Raw genomic sequence first — 20,106 nt, forward strand, 5'->3', positions numbered from 1 at the left:
TTGGCACAGCCATGACTCTTACTAAATCTAGTTCCCCACTCAGGCTGCACCACAGACCAGCAGAAGAAAAAGGGAAAAAAAAATATCACAGGGAACTGACTAGTTTTCACTATTTCTCTATTCCCTTCACTGTCTCATTGTCCCACACCATTAATGATGACCTCGTCTCTCATCCTCAGTGTCAGTGGATGACCTTAAGGATTTCACTGAGAATGTCAGTATAACCCCCATATCAACCACGATATCAATATCTTTAACTATATACACTTTGCCTTCTCTGTTGCTGCTATAAAGAGTTGGCTTTCATTACTAAGGCCATTAGCTTTAACACACACACACACACACACACACACACACACACACATGCACACAATTCTGCATTAGATCCCCGCATCGCTTTCCTAGTCAAGGACATATCTACAGCAATATTTATCTCTATATTACATCATCTATTTTTTCTCCAAATCATTCCATTAGCATAAGGTTATGCTGTAATTCTTTCATCCTAAAAAAAAAACAAACCTTATGTCCCCACTTATCTCACTACAACTGTATTGTTTCCTTGCTCCCCTGTTAGAGCAACTTCTTGAAAGAATTTTCCATTCTCCATCCCCTTCAATTATTTTCCATCTCTCTTCAATCCACTCCAATCAGATTTTTACTTCTATTTTTATTAAAGAAACTGCTCCTGTCAAGGTCGTGAATGACCTCTACCCTGGAAAGTGCTGTGATCAGTTCTCAATCTACTTCTTACTTAGCATTCCACAAGTATTTGCCTATTAATGAATGCCTCCTTTTTTTAAAAATAGATTTTATTTATTTGACAGACAGATCACAAGTAGGCAGAGAGGCAGGCAGAGAGAGAGTGGGAGAAGCAGGTTCGCCACTGAGCAATGAGCCCAGTGTGGGGCTTGATCCCAGGACCCTGCGACCAAGACCTGAGCCAAAGGCAGAGGCTTAACCCACTGAGCCACCCAGGTGCCCCAGTAAATACCTCCTTTTTATATTCTTTTCTTCAGTCAGCTGCGTGGACAAAATTTTATGCCGGTTTCACTCCATTTTTTTGTTTCTGAATTTTCTTTTCACCTTTTTATTCATCTTTGTCCTGACCTTTTAACTTTGGATTGCCTGAGATGTAAGCTACCCTCTCTACTTTGTTCATAGTCCCTTTCCTGTCTATTTCATCTGGCCCTGTGATGTTAAAAACCACATGCATATTAATATTAATGATTCCCAAATTATGTATCTAGCATTGACATCTATAGGAAATTGTTGATCAACTTCAACAGGTTAACACTTAATTATTTTACAGATATCCTCAAATAATGCATAAAGTTGAACTCTTAACTTTCTTCCTCTTACCAATTCTACTTTCCAGTTTCTTATATCAGTTAATGGATATTCTTTTGTCTACAGTTGCATGGCTTAGAAACTTCAGAGTGGTTCTTAATTGTTGAGAGTTGCCCTTTTTCTTACATTCCTTATTTAATCTCTCAGGCAATGTCGATAATTCTACTTTCAAAATATGTCTATAATTGAATCAGTGTTCTCTCCCACCAAGGAGACCATATTGGTCCAAGACCATATTGGTCGAAGCAATTGTAATCTTTCTTGGATCACTTCAGTGGCCTAGAATTTCTCTCCTTGCTTCCTTCCTAGGCATTAGAGTGGGTGCTGTTGTGCCCTGCCCAGGTTTCTCCTTCAGAATGATATGGCCATCTCCAATATCTGCTGGAAATATTGCTTGTTGGCAAGTCACAACTAAATCCCTACCTAGGATTTTCCCTCAGCCAAAGGTAGCTGACTTTTCTAAGCATATGCCTCCTCCTGGAGTTGACTTGCATCACCAGTCTGAACCGATTCAGCATGGACACCCCAGGTCCACAACATCCTGGGATCAGCAGAGGTCTTTGCTGAGGCCTTCTGGTATTTGAAATGATTCCTCTGCCCAATCCTGCTTTCGTCACAGGTGTTCTTGTCAATGTTCCTCAGTAGACGTCATACCTGCAGACCTCCCTCTCAGGGGCTCTTTCCTGGGGAGGCTGACAGGTACTTTGTCCCATGTAAGTCTGAAAATTAGCCTAGAGAGTGTTTTAATATGTATATTAGATGCTATAATTCCTCACAGCTCTATACTATTTCCCCATTTAATTTCAAAGGAGAACCTGAAATGTCCTTAAAAGGAACTGCCCGGCTGCACAAACCTTTCCCTTGCCTCTCTCCTCCCTACCATCCATCACTGCTCTGATCTCATCTTCAAGGAGTCTTTCTAGCTCACTTCATTATAGCCTTATTACCTTTATTGCTCTTCCTCAAACAGTCATCCATGAGGCCATGAGGAGTTAGGGCATTTGTGTTTTTCCCTCTTCATGGGACACTCTTCCCCTAAGTTGCTGCAAGGCCAACTCTCTTGCTGCTTGCAATATGCCTTCCAGTGAGGTCAACTCTGACCACCTTATTAAAAGCTGACACCTGGGTAAGCTTTTACCAGTCTCCTTGCCTGTTTTATTGTTCATAGCTGTGTTCACCTTCTAAAACAGTGCATGTGTGATTCATTGATTCACTGATGATAATTTAGTGCTATTACATTAACCACCAGATTGTAAGCTACATAAAGCCGGATTTGTTGTTTTGTTTCTTTCTAGATCACTGATACATAGGAGTAGGTATTCACTTATATTTGTTGAATGAATGAATGAATGAGCCACCTCACTCCTTAGGAGTAAATAACAGAATATATAAGACAATGCACACCTGCTGGGTCAGTCTCGTCATATAGTGTATATAACAAAAAATAGTTACCTCCATTGCTCATTGATTTTTCTTTTCCTAAGTACAAGTTCCATGGAAAATTTAATAGGAAGATAATTGTTTTAAAATGCTATTCTACTAGTAACCAAATTATTACCACAAAATCACCCACAATTTAAATTTAATTATAATTTTTCTCTTCCCCATGTGTACATGGTATCTGGCCATTCTTCTCACCCCTACCACTGTCATCTGTTTTTCTTGCTTACTTAAGAAGGTAAATTGTACTTAACTATTCATATTTAAACAAATTAGCCAGTTAATTGTTTTAGCTGCAATTTTACTAAACTCATTTTTCAGGATATACTTTACACTGGGATAGTTAGGACCACATTTTTCATGGGTGCAGACAGACAGTGTTACTTATTTTATGACGTGAATGACCTTGGGCATAAAATGGATACAGAAAAAAGTACTAAATCATTAAGGTATATTAGTCAAGACAATGGAGGGTGAAATTTTTTTGAAAATATTTTGTTTATTTATTTGCCAGAGAGAGAAAGAGCGCACAAACAGGGGTAGCAACAGGCAGAGGGAGAAACAGGCTCCCCAGTGAGCAAGGAGCCCTATGTGGGATTCCATCCCAGGGACCTGCACCAAAGGCAGACGCTTAACCAGAAATTTTTATAACCTAAAAGGGCATTGGTATATGTAGAAAATTAAGATAATACCCTAAATCAGGAAACTCATCTACCTATTAAAAGGTACATCCACACTTATTTAAAGATTATAATATATAGCATATTCTTAAAGTTCTGGGAAAAAGAAACCTACTGTGATGCTTTCTGCAATTATTTTTACTATGGATAGATAATAATCTAAATTTTATATATGCTCTATAATAATTTATATGTTTACCTACCTAGTTGAAACTACTAAAATTTTCCATTTGCAGGATTTAATTATTTTATTTCTGTAAGTTTAATTCCTGTCCTTAAAATATCAAGTTTTCAGCTGTTTCTAAAAGCAATTCATAGTGCAAGTTCTAGCCAGAACCATAATTAAAATATCCAGAAAGTGTTCTTAAAATAATTATTTAGAGAAAATAAACTAACTCTAAAGCAGTGTCCCACCCACATCCAAAAGAAGCCCAGCCTTTTCTTTTAATTATTCTGTGTAGTGGTTCCAAGAAAAATAAAACCACCTTTGATTTTCCTTAATGTATTTATGACCAGGTGTTATTTAAATTTTATTTAATTGTCAACATTTATCATTTTTAATTTCCAAATGATATAAATATAAAAGTCCTGAAGAGCTACATTGAAATATAATAAATACCTTCAGTTTTAAATATGTTGAGCCCTAAATAATGAAGACGTGATGCTATACTTTGAACTAATGAAATGAGCATTCTGTTTGCCCTAGAATCTTTTGGGTGTAAACAGGTATTAATTGAATGAGAAACTTAGGAGAGACTCAGAGAGAAAGAAGTTAGGTAAACTTTTAAAATTATTTTTGGGGGTTTGACTGTTATTGAGGTGAAACATTCCTGTAACTCAACTTTCTAATGGCTTAGAAAATATAAAGTAAGAACTTCATTGCCTCTTCCTATTAGCTATCCAATTCACCTGCTGGGGTGGGGAGCAAAAATGTAACAAGTTACTGGGTATTCTTAGTGTATAAATATTTAAACAGATATGTATATATATTCTTCCACTTAAACCCCTTTAAAACACGGTTACCACATGCTATATACATTGTTCTAAATCTTGCTTTTTCACTTAATATTATAGAGATTGTTGCCCATAATATAGAAAAAAATGATCCTTATGCTTTTACTGAGATCATATTATACTTTGTATGTATATGTCTGGACATGAATATAGAAGCAGACATAAACACTATAATTTATTTAATGTGTCATCTAGGAAAATTCATAGTATTTCCAACATTTCTGTTCTAAGAAAATACTACCATGACTGATCTATTTCTCACTTGAGGAAGTATATGTAGTGTGTGTGTGTGTGTGTGTGTGTGTGTGTGTGTATGCACTCTTTATTTTATTTATTTTTAAAATATTTTACTTATGTATTTCAGAGAGAGAGAGAGAAAACATGAGTGGGGGAAGAGCAGAGGGAGAGGAACAAGCAGGCTCTGAATGCAGAGCCCACCGCACAGCTTGATCCCATGACCCTGAGATCATGACCTGAGAAGAAATCAAGAGTCAGACGCTTAACCAATTGAGGCACCCAGGTGCCCTTATATACTCTTTAAGTAGGATGGCTGTATTCAAGAGAATGTCATTTATTGTGGGTTTTTTTTTAAACTTTTATTTTTTAGGGATTATTTATTTATTTATTTGACAGAGAGAGAGAGATCACAAGTAGGCAGAGAGGCAGGCAGAGAGAGAGGGGGAAGCCGGCTCCCCGCTAAGTAGAGAGCCTGATGCAAGGCTTGATCTCAGGACTCTGAGACCGAGACCTGAGCTGAAGGCAAAGGCTTAACCCACTGAGCCATTCAGGTGCCCCGGCATTTATTATTTTAATAAAGATTTCCAAAACCATTCATAGAATACTCATTATATTCATACTCTACCAGCAGTGTATGAAGGTGGTGGTTTAACCATACCTTATTTGGAAGCTTTAATAATAATAATAATAACAACAACAATAACACTGAGTACAATGAAGTAAAAGTGTCCATATAGGTAGAATTAGTTACCTGACAATGCTAGAAATATAAGGGGAAAGGGTTTTTCTTTTTCATTATTATTATTTTTTTTTTCCTGAGAAAAGATAAACTACTTGAAGGCCATCATTCCACATCCTATGAATGTTGACACTAATATAATGACAGAAGCATGATAGATGCCCAGGGATCATTATTATCGTGAACTGAAGTAAATATGAAGAATATGATTAAACTTCAGGAAACAAAGCAATCCACTCCTTATCTCATATAAAAACAAAATATTCAAAACCAGATCGTGACATCACACGTATGTTGTAAGGTTAGCAAAATGCCAGATTGACGAGTGTTCATTGATGAGTTAATGACAGCCATGAGTAGGATTTGACTGTGATTGCTGACAGCCAGCCCACACTAAGGAGAAAAGAGATGGGTTGGTGAACCGAATTCCTTGCAGTACCTGAAAAATTCACAGAAATTGTCAGACTGGCCACCAGTATTACTAGCACTCTCCTCTGACCCAAAGAGATTGTACAGATGTGACTGGAAGCAACAAATTATCAGTGGTTGCTCACTTAACAGATTTTGACAAGGACAGCTCTTTACTTTATCAACTCCCTACATTAGGTGACTTTCGAGATGCTGCGTATCTTGGTAATGTACCAAGTTTCGTGTTTATCTGTTTCTGTTTTTCTCTAACTGGGTTTGGAAGCTTGAGTATTAGTTCTGGTTTCTTGTCTAATATCACTTTCATAAGTGTATCCTATGGCTTTAAGTTTCTCATTTTCCAAAAAAGAAAAAGAGATAATATCAGTTTGCTGCATTTAAATGTGTATGAGGTCACTGTTCTATTGCAGAAATGTTGTTTCACCTAAGGGAAAATTTCACTGCAATGAGAGATGACAAGACCCCTGTGTAGACACCTGAAAATTCCGTGAAACATCTGAGACAACAAAAAGACAGTATAATTGCAAATATTATTATTACACAGGTATTCCAATTTAGCAACTGTATCAGCAATATCCATTTTGAGAGTATTAACTTTTGTTTATTTCACTTTCTTTGGTAGTATTATGATATGGACTTTAATTTATGCCCTTTTCTTTTTTAGAGAGAGAGAGAGAGAGTGTGTGCGAGTGAGGTGGGGAGGGGCAGGAGGAGAAAGAAAGGGAGACTCTTCAGTAGGCTCCATGCCCAGCAAGGAGCCTGACACGGAGCTGGATCTCAGGACTCTGAGATCATGACTGGAGCCCAAATCGAGAGTTAGTGTTTAACTGACTAAGCCACCTAGGTCAGATTAATTTAATATTAAATTAAAGATTTAATCTTTAATTCAGGGTCCAAAGTAACAGAAAACAAAATACAAAAAGAAGTTAAACATGTATAAATATATATGTAGATATAACATGCTTTAAAATTATATTCTTCCCAGTATAGCACACTTAAACATTTAATCCTTTTTATCATCAGTTATAGATGAAAAATTATTTTCATTTTCTATAATGACATCCTTATTTTTTAAAGGCTTATTTATTTATTTATTTATTTATTTATTTAAGAAAGAGAGAGAGAGTGTGTGAGAGAGAACATGAGAGGGAGAGAAAGAGAGCATACAAACAGAGGAGGGGATGGCGGGAGAAGCAGACTCCCTCAGAGCAGGAATCCCAACGCAGGACTTGATCCCAGGACCCTGGGATCATGACCTGAGCCAAAGGCAGATGCTTAACCGATTGACATGCACCCAATGACATCCTTGTTAAGTTAATTTTGATTGCATAAAGCATCCTAAGTACATGTAATAGTATATTCCTCCTTCTTGTGTTGTTCTAGTTCCTCAATTTAGGTAAGAATCTCATTGTTTTTAGCAAGATGCTTTGGAAATAAAGGTAATATAGCCATTATGAAATTTCAGTGACGATAATTGAATGAGTATTATTACTCCTGTTTGCTTAAAGTAAAAGGAAATGTACATAAAACTGGTTTTATTCATGTGTAGGAAAAAATAGATGTTTAAGACTTAGCAGATAACACTTAGAGAATCTTTGCTACCTGCCAGACACTGGCATTGTTGAGTCATTTAATCTCCAAAAGGGCCTTCTGGGCTAGATACTCCTATTATCATCAGTGTTTTACTGATCAGAAAACGGGGGCACAGAAATGTTAAGCAACTTCTTCAAGGTCCTACATTAGGCATGTGGTGGAGCTGGGGCTTGAATCCAAATCCTCTGGCTTCAGAGTCTGCCTAATGCATTCAAAAAGAGTGTCATATTACACAAGTTTTCATTTCTTCTGAAATACCTTTTATTACTGGGAAATTTAGCCCTTTCCCCACTAATGTCCCTTCTGTTCATCTGAAAGTTCCTGTCAAACATGCAGAGAAGTTATGTGTGGAATCATGGCATTTTACTGGGGTTCTTTCTTTCTTTCTTACTTATTTTTTTTTTTTAAGATTTTATTTATTTATTTGAGAGAGAGAAAGAGAGTGAGCGCACAAGCAGACAAAGAGGCAGAGGGATAGGGAGAAGCAGACTCCTGCTGAGCAGAGAGCCCAACCTGAGCCTGAGTGCCAGGACTTTGAGATCATGACTTGAGCCAAAGGCAGACACTTAACCAACTGAGCCACCCAGGCGCTCCCCACCCTGTGTGATTTCAGTGACATACTAAAATAAGTCCTTGATTTTTATGGCAGTTGAGAATTGTTCAATTAAAAAAAATAATAACCTAGATACTTTCACTAAAATATAATGTTTCACTTGAATAAAATCGAGCAAGCAAGATTAGGTTAATATCAGCAAATAAATTTCCACTAATGTTTTTATTATATATTTTAGGTAAAGTGGAATTTATGACCTAAGCTACTCTGATAATATTCTTCATTATCCATTAGAAGACTAATGTCTTGATAAATTTTATTAAGTTTATCATTTCTTTACTTAATATTAAGTTAGATTTAAGTATTTGTAAGATAATACTCTAAACTTGAGTTTAGATAATGTGTATAAATTAAATTTGTGATTTACACTGATAAATTATAATTTATATTGATAAATTATATTGATAATTTATGTATACATAATGTGTACACATTATGATAGAATTATTATTATATCTTATTTTAAATGATGTCCTTGGATAATATATCAATAAGATTTCCCATAACCTATAATAATTTAGTACAAAATAGGTTTTAATGTAAATCAAATGTACTTTAAGCTTCTGTGTACAAATAATATGCATGTGTGATAAACACATGCATATATATCACACATGCATATATGTTTACATATAGTATTTTGAGGTTTATTATTTGAGAAAACTCAATTATGCAGCAAATGATCTTTTATTATCTGGTAAATGTATAATTAGGGATAATTTTTTTTCTAACTTGCCAATTAAAACAGAAGCCCCAAAAGAAAGCCAATTTATTTATTGAAACTAAACATATTTGTCTACATAAAAACTCTAAAATAAAATAGAAAGTATCAAAATGAATCTAGAGGGGTTAGCTAAAATCAAATCAATCAAGCTTTTACATAATTGACATAGGTCCTTTTGTCATTTTGTATCACATGCACATGAAAAGTCAAGTGAAGCAAAGCACACTCTATTACATGCTGCTAAAATGATTTCTCTTATTTTAATTTTGTAAATGGAATTTTTAAAAGTTGGAAAAAGAACTAACACCCAGCTTCGAGAGCTGCTGAACCTTTTAGTGAATAATAATAGCTAACATTACTGAGAGACCTATTCTAGACACTGTTCTAAGGCAGGGGCCTTGACAGAATGCATTTGGAATAGTCAATTTTGAGGCATTGGCTTCAATGACCGGGGCATAAGCTAAATATTTTGCATCTAGACACTTTGCATGTCTCTAAATATTAGATGACCTGATACTATTGTATGTTTAACATTTTAGAAGAACAATTGATAGAGATAAAAGCTGGGTTTTGACTGATTTGGTTTTGGATGATTTGCTAGATATGTCTGTTATTTTCTGTGGATCTTAGGCAAGGAACAATAACCCCAAGGCTCTTTGGGGGGGGGGTTAATAATTTCCTCATTATTACTTCTGTAATACAATGGGCATAATAGAATTTTTGTGACCATTAAATGAGGTGGAATCCTAGAAAATGCCTAAAACAATGCCAGCAGAAGAGAGGTTCAGAAAAAATTTGATAAATCTGAATTTAGGAAAAAGAAATCTGGAACGCTAATACTGAATGACTCTGGGCTGCTTCATAAATTTGTCTGAGACAGATTATATATATGCATATATATTTTGCATGTAGAGAGGTTTATTGTATAATATTTTGATAAGGTCACTGGAAAGTTAATGGTCTAGGCACCAGTACCTTTTCTGAAAATAATATGCTGAGAGACTGAGTTTTGAATTCCTTATTGGAAAGGATTATTTTCAATTAGAGTGATGAACAGCCAACATCTTCGTACTTTTTCTCTTCAATTCCATTTTTCTTTTTTTTCTCTTGATATATGGATATTACTTTACCAGAGGCATGTTAATACTGTGATGTAATCTAAAAGAACTTTCTTCCATCTGACTTAGGAAGAAGCAAGAAAGAAGAATAAAGAGACAAAATAATAGCAATGAGCACCAGGGAGAGAGGGCAGTCAATAAGATTAAACAAGATTTAGTTAATCTGTAAAGTGGATTGTTCAGCTCTATCATTGTCTGTTACTGCTTAAAACCTGAGGTGCTGAGGAGGTTAGATGTATCAGAATGATAGGTGAATGTAACTGTATATATCTATATAGTGATTTATCTTAGTAATACAGGAAATTGTAGCATTTATAGTTTTAGGTGGCTGTTGAAAGGAGAAGGTAACTAAATTAGATTTTAGTTGAAATGGTCCACAAGTAATTCACAGGCTTTTAGAAAGGTGGAAAAGTAATGGAATACTTTTAGATGTCAAAAGCTTTGAGAAGTTATGCATTAGTACCTAAAGTCAAAATCTAATGTTAGTGTTGATCTTTTCCATGAACTTTTTCACATGGCCAACTGTACCAAGTCTTTACTATACATTAAACAATTAGCTGCTGTTTTCTGTATTTGTGGCTTCTTGCATGATCAAATCAGTAGAATTTTATAAAGCAATTGTATTTGAATCATGGCTGTACCTTTTAAAAAATAAGTGAACTAAAATTTCTATTTATCTCAAACTTTTTTGGTGGTATAACTAAAGTTGTTTTAACAGAAATATACTTTGTATTAAAAACTTAAGGCAGTGACTTGTCAATTGAGATTATTCAACCTAAACCAAAAAGAATGAGAAGTGTTCAAATAATCAGATAAGAAAATAAATATTTTGTGCCCATAGTTTCCACTGGTAATTAAAATTTTAACTGAGCACTGGGAAAATGACAATTGGTTTGAAACATACATAAAGGTTTTATGCTTGAGAAGATAAAAGACTGTATTTATTCATTACCACATGTTTAAATGTAGAAATATAAAAATACTCTAATATGCAACAGATAAAGCCGTCAAACAGAATGGTTTTTCTTCTGAAATATAATTTCCTAACTTGTCAATGTGCTTTCCTGGCTTAAATTTTAGTTCTTCTTCCTTAGAAAAATAATTCGAATATATATATGTATGACTTTACCTTAATGTATATTGGTGCTTTTAAAGAGATTCCACATATAATTGTTGTAAGAAAGAAGTAAAATATCAATGCTCACTTAGCTTTTGATGTTCCTAGATATTTTATTATCAGCTTTAAACGGTAATGTGCCAGAAAATATAAACGATTCATCTAATTCCACTTATATTTATATAACATAGAAAAATTTGTGCATGGCTTTCATCCTTTTGAAAATGGCTTATTTTTCCAATAGCAATGCATGTCAAAATGTTGAAATGACAGCTTCTTTATCTTCTTGAACCTCAAATATGATGTAGCTCATTACATTAGCACCAAGAAAGCAGGCCATAAATTACCACAGTGTGTTCAGGCATGTCTGCAGGCTTGACATTGCCTTCCTCACAGAATATCCATCATTCCAGAAATGTCCTGGGTACTAAAGGAACGGACTGCAAAGAAATTAAATCCTAAAATAGAGCCATGCGGTTTCTTCCTGTTAATATCAGATACAAGATACTGTTACATCAGTTAAATTTCTATTGCACTGATGAACTCAGTAATCAAAATACCTTAGGAAGAATTTAATGCTTTTTAAAAACTATGGAGACTTTACATATGTTTACTTAGTTATAGAGTTTGGAAATGGGATGAAAGTGGAGCAAAAATAATAGAAAACCATTCGAAACTCGAAAAAAAGTATTTTCAATATTTGGTCCATACCTTATAGGAAATAATAAACTTTAATAAAATAAACTTCAAGAGTTGTTTATAAGCAAGTACTTTCAGGACTGATTATTCTTAAAGAATATCCTTGGGGTGACAATCAAGAAATTTTCATTGTGATATTTAACAGTGTAAACATAGAACTACACTACGAGTAATGTTTAAGTTGCAGAGGGAAAAGAACATGTTGAAAGGTACAAATTACAATGTCTTCTTCTGGCCTAAGAGTGTTAAGTTCTCCGAGGGAACAAATGGGAAAAAGGAACTATTTAAATGCAGTGCCCATTCAGAATATTAATTAAGTATGGGAAGAATATGCTATTACACACTCATTGATTTCAGTGAGCATCAGTGCAAGGTCTTATTGTTGAGAAATTAAATAGGACAAGACATCAGGGAATTTAAGATTCTATAATTTTTTTTTCCTGGGCACTGGAAATGGAAAAATGTCTTTTAATATTCAGGTTATCGATTTTCTTAACTGAACATCTAAAACGACACTGTTTTGTTAGACTTCAGATACTTAACTTTTTATCTGATTCAAGTTTTGTTCTTTACAATGAAAGCACTGATCATGTTACTCAGTTTAGAGTTAAGATAGAAGCATCAAATTTCAATTTAAGATAGCTATCTCGAAATGGTAAACAACGTATTGTGATATTTTGGAAAATGTGACAGACAACTGCCGAGATAAATGAGAAGGTAAACCAGTCCCTGTGGATCTGCAGCTACAGTAGAATAATGCCCTCTGCCAAATCTGCAGTGACCTCATCCCCAAAACCTATGAATATTACTTTACATGGCAAATGATCTTTGCTGATGATGTACAACATAACACAGAACAAACGAAAGAGAGTGAAAAAATGTAATCTCTGTTGATGCGAGGGCACATACCATAAAATAGTGAGAGCATCTTGAATTAGCCAAGTGGACCCCATCTAATCACATTAGTCCTTAAAAGCAGAGAAATGTCCCCAGCTGGAAGAAGACAAGGAAGGAGAGAAACACAGCAGAAGGGACATTGGAGAGATTTGAAGTCTCAGAGGGAATCTACCTATCCACTGGTGGGAAGTATGGGTGGTGCAGAAGTATTGGAGACAGCTGGAAAGCATCAGAATAAATAGAGAAAACCTCCTGACAACCAGCAAGGTCAGGGACTTCAGTCCCAGGAACTAAATGCCTCTAGAAACAGAATGAGTTTGGAAGCAGTTTAATTCCAGAGCCTCCTAAAAGGGAAGGAGCTTGGGTGACACCAATTTTGGCCTCTGAGACCCTAAGCCAAAAACCAGTGGAGTTCATCTGGATTTCTGACCTACTGAGGTTAGTTATTAAGTATGCATTGCTTTAAGCTTGATAAACTGTGGAGCTTTGTTAAAGCAGCAGTAGAAAATACAGTATAGAGACTCTATCAGAGATTTGTTTCCACTTAAATAATCAGTGTTAAATGTCAAAAGTTTGAAATGGACCCAAGGCCTTTACTAAATTGTGTCTTCTAATATAAATATGAAGAATGAAGGAAAATATTATTTGTGCACATGTTATTATAAAAATTTTTTAAAGATTTTATTTATTTTTTGACACAGAGAGATCGCAAGCAGGTAGAGAGACAGGCAGAGGCGGGGGCGGTGCGCGGTGGAGAGAAGCAGGCTCCCCACTGAGCAGAGAGCCCAATGCCGGGCTCGATCCCAGGACCCTGGGATCATGACCTGAGCCGAAGGCAGAGGCTTAACCCACTGAGCCACCCAGGCTCCCCTAAAAAATGTTAACACAAGCGCAGGTCCAGTATATTTTAATATCCTTCCAAATGTGAAATGAGGGGAAACCATCATCAAAACTGTATGTCAGTAGAAAACAGTAAGTTGCTTGGCAGCCAGTTTGTTGTGGTAACCCATTCCTAGTCTGATAGAGAAAACTTGGTAAGTGGAGTCAGTTATTTGTTGAAGACTCTCGCTCCACAGCAAACTCGTAGCTAAAGCTATTCTCAGCTGGTGCTGTCACTAGTGAAGCTGCTCAGTTGACCTGCCTTTTGTAAACATTTCATTCCTTGCCTCATGGCAGCTGGAGCATATAGCAGGCATAAGAACAACAACAACAAAGAAACCCTTATGGGACGGGGTGGGGGGCAGGTATGCAATGGTTGTTTGACCTCAGCTATGATTTTAAAAAAAGAACCAAAAAAACCTATCCTCTTATGCAGGTGAACATTTTTACTTGGGACAGCCTAAACCCATTTAGGGCAATGGCAGTGACAACAGAAAATACAAATAATTCTTAATGTTGCTGATCCCACTTCATGCAAACCACCGGTCACTCACTGTCATGGGTTGTGTGTGCCTAGATAGTTTTTCTCCACCCACGTGGTAAGTCCTATTTTTAAAAACTCTGATAGCATTTCCCTGTAAATTCTGAGTGTGTTGGTAGAAGTGTAATAAGTATTGATGGCAGCTTTTGGTAATATCATTGTATAAGATAATGATTTGAAGGTGAAAATGGGAAAATTGGCCACATATCAAGGGCAAATTACCAGAATAAAACACGTTTCAATTTAGGAATCTTTCTGTTACTATCATGGGTAAGGATGGAAACTCTTCTAGCAAGCATCTGTCATCTAAATAGCCAATCAACTATTAGGAAAGGCTTTATGGAGTGCTTAAAATACAGGAGAAGGTAAGGTAGAGTGCCCTGCTGTCTGTACGTAAGAATTAAAAAGAAATACTCCTTTGTTAGATTACATCTGAGTTTATCTTAGTGTGTTAAGGAATTTTGCTGATGGGGAAAAATAGTGCTTCAAAGTCCTCTTTACTCATTTAAATGTCCAAGTGAGAATCAATAAACACTTACGGTTTCTGGATATATAAAAGCAGAAAGCTTTCTGCATCTGCCTTATTGGTTGTCAACAACTGTCTTGCTTTTTTTGTGTTTTAGAATATTGCTGAGAGCACATAACCTTGCTGGTGCAATTTTAAACTGATTTTCTTTTCATGTTCCCTCTCTAGTTGCCTAGATTCCAAGGTCATCTCTTAGTTCTCCCCGTAGGCGCTGATAAAAAGGTAAATTGAAAAAAAAAAAAAAAACCTAATTTAAATTCCGAACAACACCAACAAATAACCTACATAATATTTTGAACTGGCAATTTAAAATATGAAGGCATTTTGACCTGAAAACACAGGGAGATAAGGCCATAGGTGACCAAACAAAATAATGAAATATTTAAAAGGCAAGCTCTTTTTTAAAACATTGAATAACAGGTTGTCCTTTTTAAGTGAAATAATGAAATAACACTTCAAAAGTGAAATAATGAAATAACACTTCAAACTTTAGAGAATGCTAAATTCTCTAAATGATTGTACTTATGTAGCTGTATCAATCCTTCCATGCATTATGGTTATAGTATACTCATGGCCTGAAAAAAGGTAACGGATCTCCTATTTTGACTGAAAGTTATGCTTTGGTCTTGAATAGACTCTTGCTCATTGGATTTATAAATTGGGATGACATTAACAGTAATAACAACATTTCATCTAACACAAGATCATGTTTGGGAAACAAAAAAGAGATAATCAAAATAGAGATTTTGGTTATAGTTCCAGTTTGAAGAACAAATAGCATATCAGAGTTATTTTAAAATTACTTTTTACAAAGCAGTCCAGGAAAATCAGCATGTGTCAATGTAATGTGATTTAACTGTTAAAATATGAATTTGGAATCTTTGTAAATAATATAATAAGGTATTTATGTAAAGAGAGCAAGGTTCTGAATATCAATAGGAAAATCTATTGAATATAATATGTAATAAACCAATTTTGGAACTACTTGTAGGAAATAAGTCAACCGCTAGATATTCAGTCATTTAAAATTAGGTATTATATACTTTGTATTTATTAAAATCGTTGCATTTTAAAGAGTAATTAATAAAACAAAACTGTAGATCTGCTGAGTGATAAAATTTAATTCAAATAACTTGGTAATGAGAATGCTCAACTGATATTTAAGAATATTAAATATCAGTGGTGTATTTAAGCTCAACCCATATATGGCATAGTTATTGAATAAAATTCAGTAAGCTGTAGTGCTGCCATGGAGAAAATTCAAAAACTTTTAAGATACTTTAGTCTAAAAGTCATAAGCAATAGAACATAGAACATTGTCTATTAATAGGATATATGCTGCAATGGCCAACATAGGTAATGTCTGTCACGGTCAGTTTTATCTCCGCAGCTGTTGGAGACCATAGTGCCCAGTTATTAATCAAACACCAACTAGGTTCTACTGTGCTGGTAGACATGCTTAGCAGCCACACAGTTAGCCTCAAGAACAGGATTACTCTTGGGGTGCCTGGGTAGCTCAATGGGTTAAGCCTCTGCTTTCAGCTCAGGTCATAATCTCAGGGTCCTGGGAGGGAGCCTGCTTCCCCCTTTCCCTCTGCCTGTCTCTCTGCCTACTTGTGCTCTCTCTGTCAAATAAATAATTTTTTTTTAAAATCTTAAAAAAAAAAAACAAAAAAAACAGAACAGGATTACTCTCAATAAGAGGGGTGTGTCGTGCAGTCATTTCAAAGCCCCTAGTAGCAAAACCTGAGGTGTCCCTGAGAAGAAGTCATTGATAGGTCTCAGGGTTCAGTATCCACTCTTGCTGGAGCTTGTAGGCTTGTGGCCTCCCCGACAAATTTCAGACTTGCTGGCCCTGGGATCATGTGAGTCATTTTGCTAAAATAAATTTCCTTACAGAGCGGTAGGTGTAGATATATCCTATTGGTTCTGCTTCTCTGCAGAAACCTGTGGGACACAGCATGGGACATAAAATGTCAGTATCAGAGATATTCAATAATTACTTTAATAAAGTTATCTGACACATAGAATTAACAAAGCGCTTCCCAAATTCATCTTTTTACATTTATTCTATTATAACACATCAGATCCTAACTAAAGCCTTTTTTCCTAAGCACCAGTTTCCATGAAAAGGAAAAGCAGAGCTAAAGTTTTAAAATCCTTTTCTGTCTTATACCCGCATTACCTGACTATGATCTATTTTGTCTGTGAGATTGTGTGTTTTCTGCACTGCTAAGTGGATCCTTGCTTGTGGTTGATGCCCTGCTTACAAAAGCATCACATATTTATTCTGTGGCCATTTTGATATTTTTTCAATATAAACAGTAATAATAGAAAATGAATAGGAAAAGAACTCATAGAAAAAGAAATCCATCATACGCAATACCTACTCATTAAATATTGTTACTTCACTATTACTGGAAACAATGACATGCCAAGATAATTTTTACTCAGTTAAGCTGTGGTTTAAATGGCCAGACTCTCATGTCCTTCCATCTTTCGCTCTTCTAAATTCAGGTAACAGTAGAAGAAAAGACTAGTGCACCGTTGTCAGAGATTTGAAATAAATAGTGACCAGCAAAGAATTGAGTCTGTTGATACATGAGGTTGTCCTAATAAAACATACTTTTTGATGCTTTGTGATTCATGTTAAGTCTATGTTGCAACATAATCAGGAACCCACATGAGTAGCAGCTAAGTTGTTAGTTTCAAGAACACCCCAGAGTGTCATAGATATTGAGGGGAGAAAAAAGGAAGGAATTAGGTGAAGTTAGTGTGGCACATACAAATTAGCGTTGAAATTAATGCAGTATATGTCTTTCTTTCTACAAATACATACACTTATTTTCAAGTCACATTATAGAATTGAGCTCCAGGAGTTAATTTCACAAGGGATAATTTGGCTGGCTTGAAAGGCCAAATGAAGAGCCATTATGTCAGGCAAGAGGCCATAGAATAATCTGGTCAGTAGTTGATATAAATTTTGGTATTAAACATGTAATAGAATTTAGAAGCGTGGATTGCCAAAATGTGAATATAGCAATATATCTAAATAATCAAGGCATAAGTAATGAACCCATCAATTAAGATACTTTTTTTTCTTTCTAGAAGTAAAAATTACAGATAAAATCTATATATTTTTACATTTTCAAATATATATTTAAATTTTTTTCTTAGAGCTTTGCGCAGTGGCAGTATCGTAGCCAATGAGTTTTATCCGAGGCGCGATTATTGCTAATTAAATTTTTTTCTTAGAAACAACTTCCATATACTGGCAGACATTTTGTACACTTAAAACCTATATATTTTTACATTTTCAAATATATATTTAAATTTTTTTCTTAGGAACAGCTTCCATATACTGGCAGACATTTTGTACACATTCATCCTCTATTCTGCACAATAAGAAAGTACACCTAAATACCTTATATTAGCAAATACAAATTAAATTGTGTATATGTAGTAAGAAATCGATACAGTTTAGAAAGTTAAAAAATAAAGACTATAACTTCTTTCTGATAAACCCTGATAAAAAGAAAATTGAATTATCATAGTATGTTATCCCTTAGATTATTTGATATTAATATATTTACTTATTAGAATTTTAATATACATGTAGCAATGATAGAATAAACAATGAATATCAAGTGACCATGCACTATTGAGTGAAAAGTAGAAGGTAAAATTTATTTTTGAAAGACATTTTTGTGTGATTTCACTCTACTATCCACCCAGCCACTCAAATATATGTACTTAAGAACTTTAAAAATAGTTTAGATTAATAACTTTGATGAAAGTAAAAGTACAACCCATCTTCCATTATGAGAGTATCTGTTTCTGGAAGATATGAAAAAACATGGACTTTATATAAAATATACTTTTTATAACTAAAAACTTAGGTGCTTCTGGCAAGGCTTAGATTTAGCATTTATGGAAAAAACTGTAATGCATTTTATGCACAATTTCTTTGAGAGCAAATGTTCAGAATGGTAATTGAAATAATTTCATATTCTTAAGTTCAGAATTATTGAATGTTACAAACTTATCTCATTTGTATTGATGCTGGAATATTTAGATGAGGACCTGTAATTATGATTACCATTAGATTGTGGTCAAATTAATTAATTTGTTTTCAGTCTGTGTTCAGCTTAAGCCATAACTGTTTCATATACATAGGCACTATTACAGTTACTGTGGGTATTGGGGCATGAGGTAGTACATGCTGTTGCACAGATGAGAATAGAGGCTGACTGGGTTTTGTCCCAGGCCAGTGACTACACCCCTCCCTTTTTTTTTGCAGTCACAATGCAGAGGTGAGAATGTTGAGGATGTCAAGATAGTTTTGGATCTGAAGTGGTTTATAAACCAAGGTAAAATGCTCCCAGCATCAACCCCATGACTGGGACACAACCAGGATTGTGGCAGCATGGTCGACAAGATGGAAGACACAAAACCAACCTCCTTCCACATGATGTTTTCCTGACTAGTCAGCAGGAAGGTCCACCAAAAACACTACTTGGGTTTGAGAAAAAAAGTGGGTTTGTGGTCTGCATAGTGGAAGGTTGGGTGAGTTCTCATCAGATGGCCTTTTTGTCTTCCTATGCAAAGACTGAAGGTAAAAGATGCGCCAATTAAAGGTTAGGAGACGGGAGGAGTTAGTGGAGGACAGGGCTGTGATCCCAAATGCAGTGAGTGACATTCACTTACCAGTCTGCATGGCTGGTGAGCTTCCCTTGCTCCAGTCTGCACCAGAATCAACTGCAATTATTATCAATCCACAGTGGTGGTTTTGCTACATGAAAGAGGAAGAGCAAAATGCCAAAGTAATGGAGAATATTGTAATAGTAATTTCAGTGATAGTCCACACATAGACAAAGAACAGAGAGCAAAAGTGGAAAACAGAAAATGAAATAGAAGAGGGATCAAGGGGCGCCTGGGTGGCTCAGTGGTTAAGCCTCTGCCTTTGGCTCAGGTCATGATCTCAGGGTCCTAGGATTGAGCCCCGCATCGGGCTCTCTGCTCAGCAGGGAGCCTGTTTCCCCCCATTCTTTGCCTGCCTCTCTGCCTACTTGTGATCTCTCTCTGTCAAGTAAGTAAATAAAATCTTTAAAAAAAAATTAGAAGAGAGATCAAAAGAACAAAATCAAAACGAGAGGAGAGGATTGGCATGCTAGAGATATATAGAATCAAAATATTGGAAGAGTGTGATCAGATAGTATAAAAATCCAATTGATTATTTTGCAGATAAGAGAGTTTGAAGGGATGTTAGGTTCCATTGATGTCAGTCCAAGTATTTGAGATCAGCCTGAGGGAAAATTTCTGTTTGGCTTATGCCTACAGATTACTTTCTCTTGCTCTTTCCTTCAACTCTCTGCTCGTTCCCAGTGCTCCCCTGCTCTCCTCTGTACTTCACACCAAATCTTAACTTTCCATGGAGAGCAGAGCAGAGCTAAGTCCTATTACTGGGATTCTGCTAGGAGGTTGCCTAACTAAATGCAAAGCAGGTTTAGTGT

At 35.5% G+C, this 20,106-nt stretch overlaps 1 pseudogene; it reads left to right on the forward strand.

Moving 5' to 3' along the window:
* The first annotated feature begins 17,770 nt into the window (after positions 1 to 17,770).
* On the forward strand, positions 17,771 to 17,949 carry LOC116574687 (annotated as a pseudogene).
* The last annotated feature ends 2,157 nt before the right edge of the window (positions 17,950 to 20,106 follow it).

Source organism: Mustela erminea, chromosome 15 (assembly GCF_009829155.1).
Source record: "Mustela erminea isolate mMusErm1 chromosome 15, mMusErm1.Pri, whole genome shotgun sequence".
NCBI classification, from domain to species: domain Eukaryota; kingdom Metazoa; phylum Chordata; class Mammalia; order Carnivora; family Mustelidae; genus Mustela; species Mustela erminea.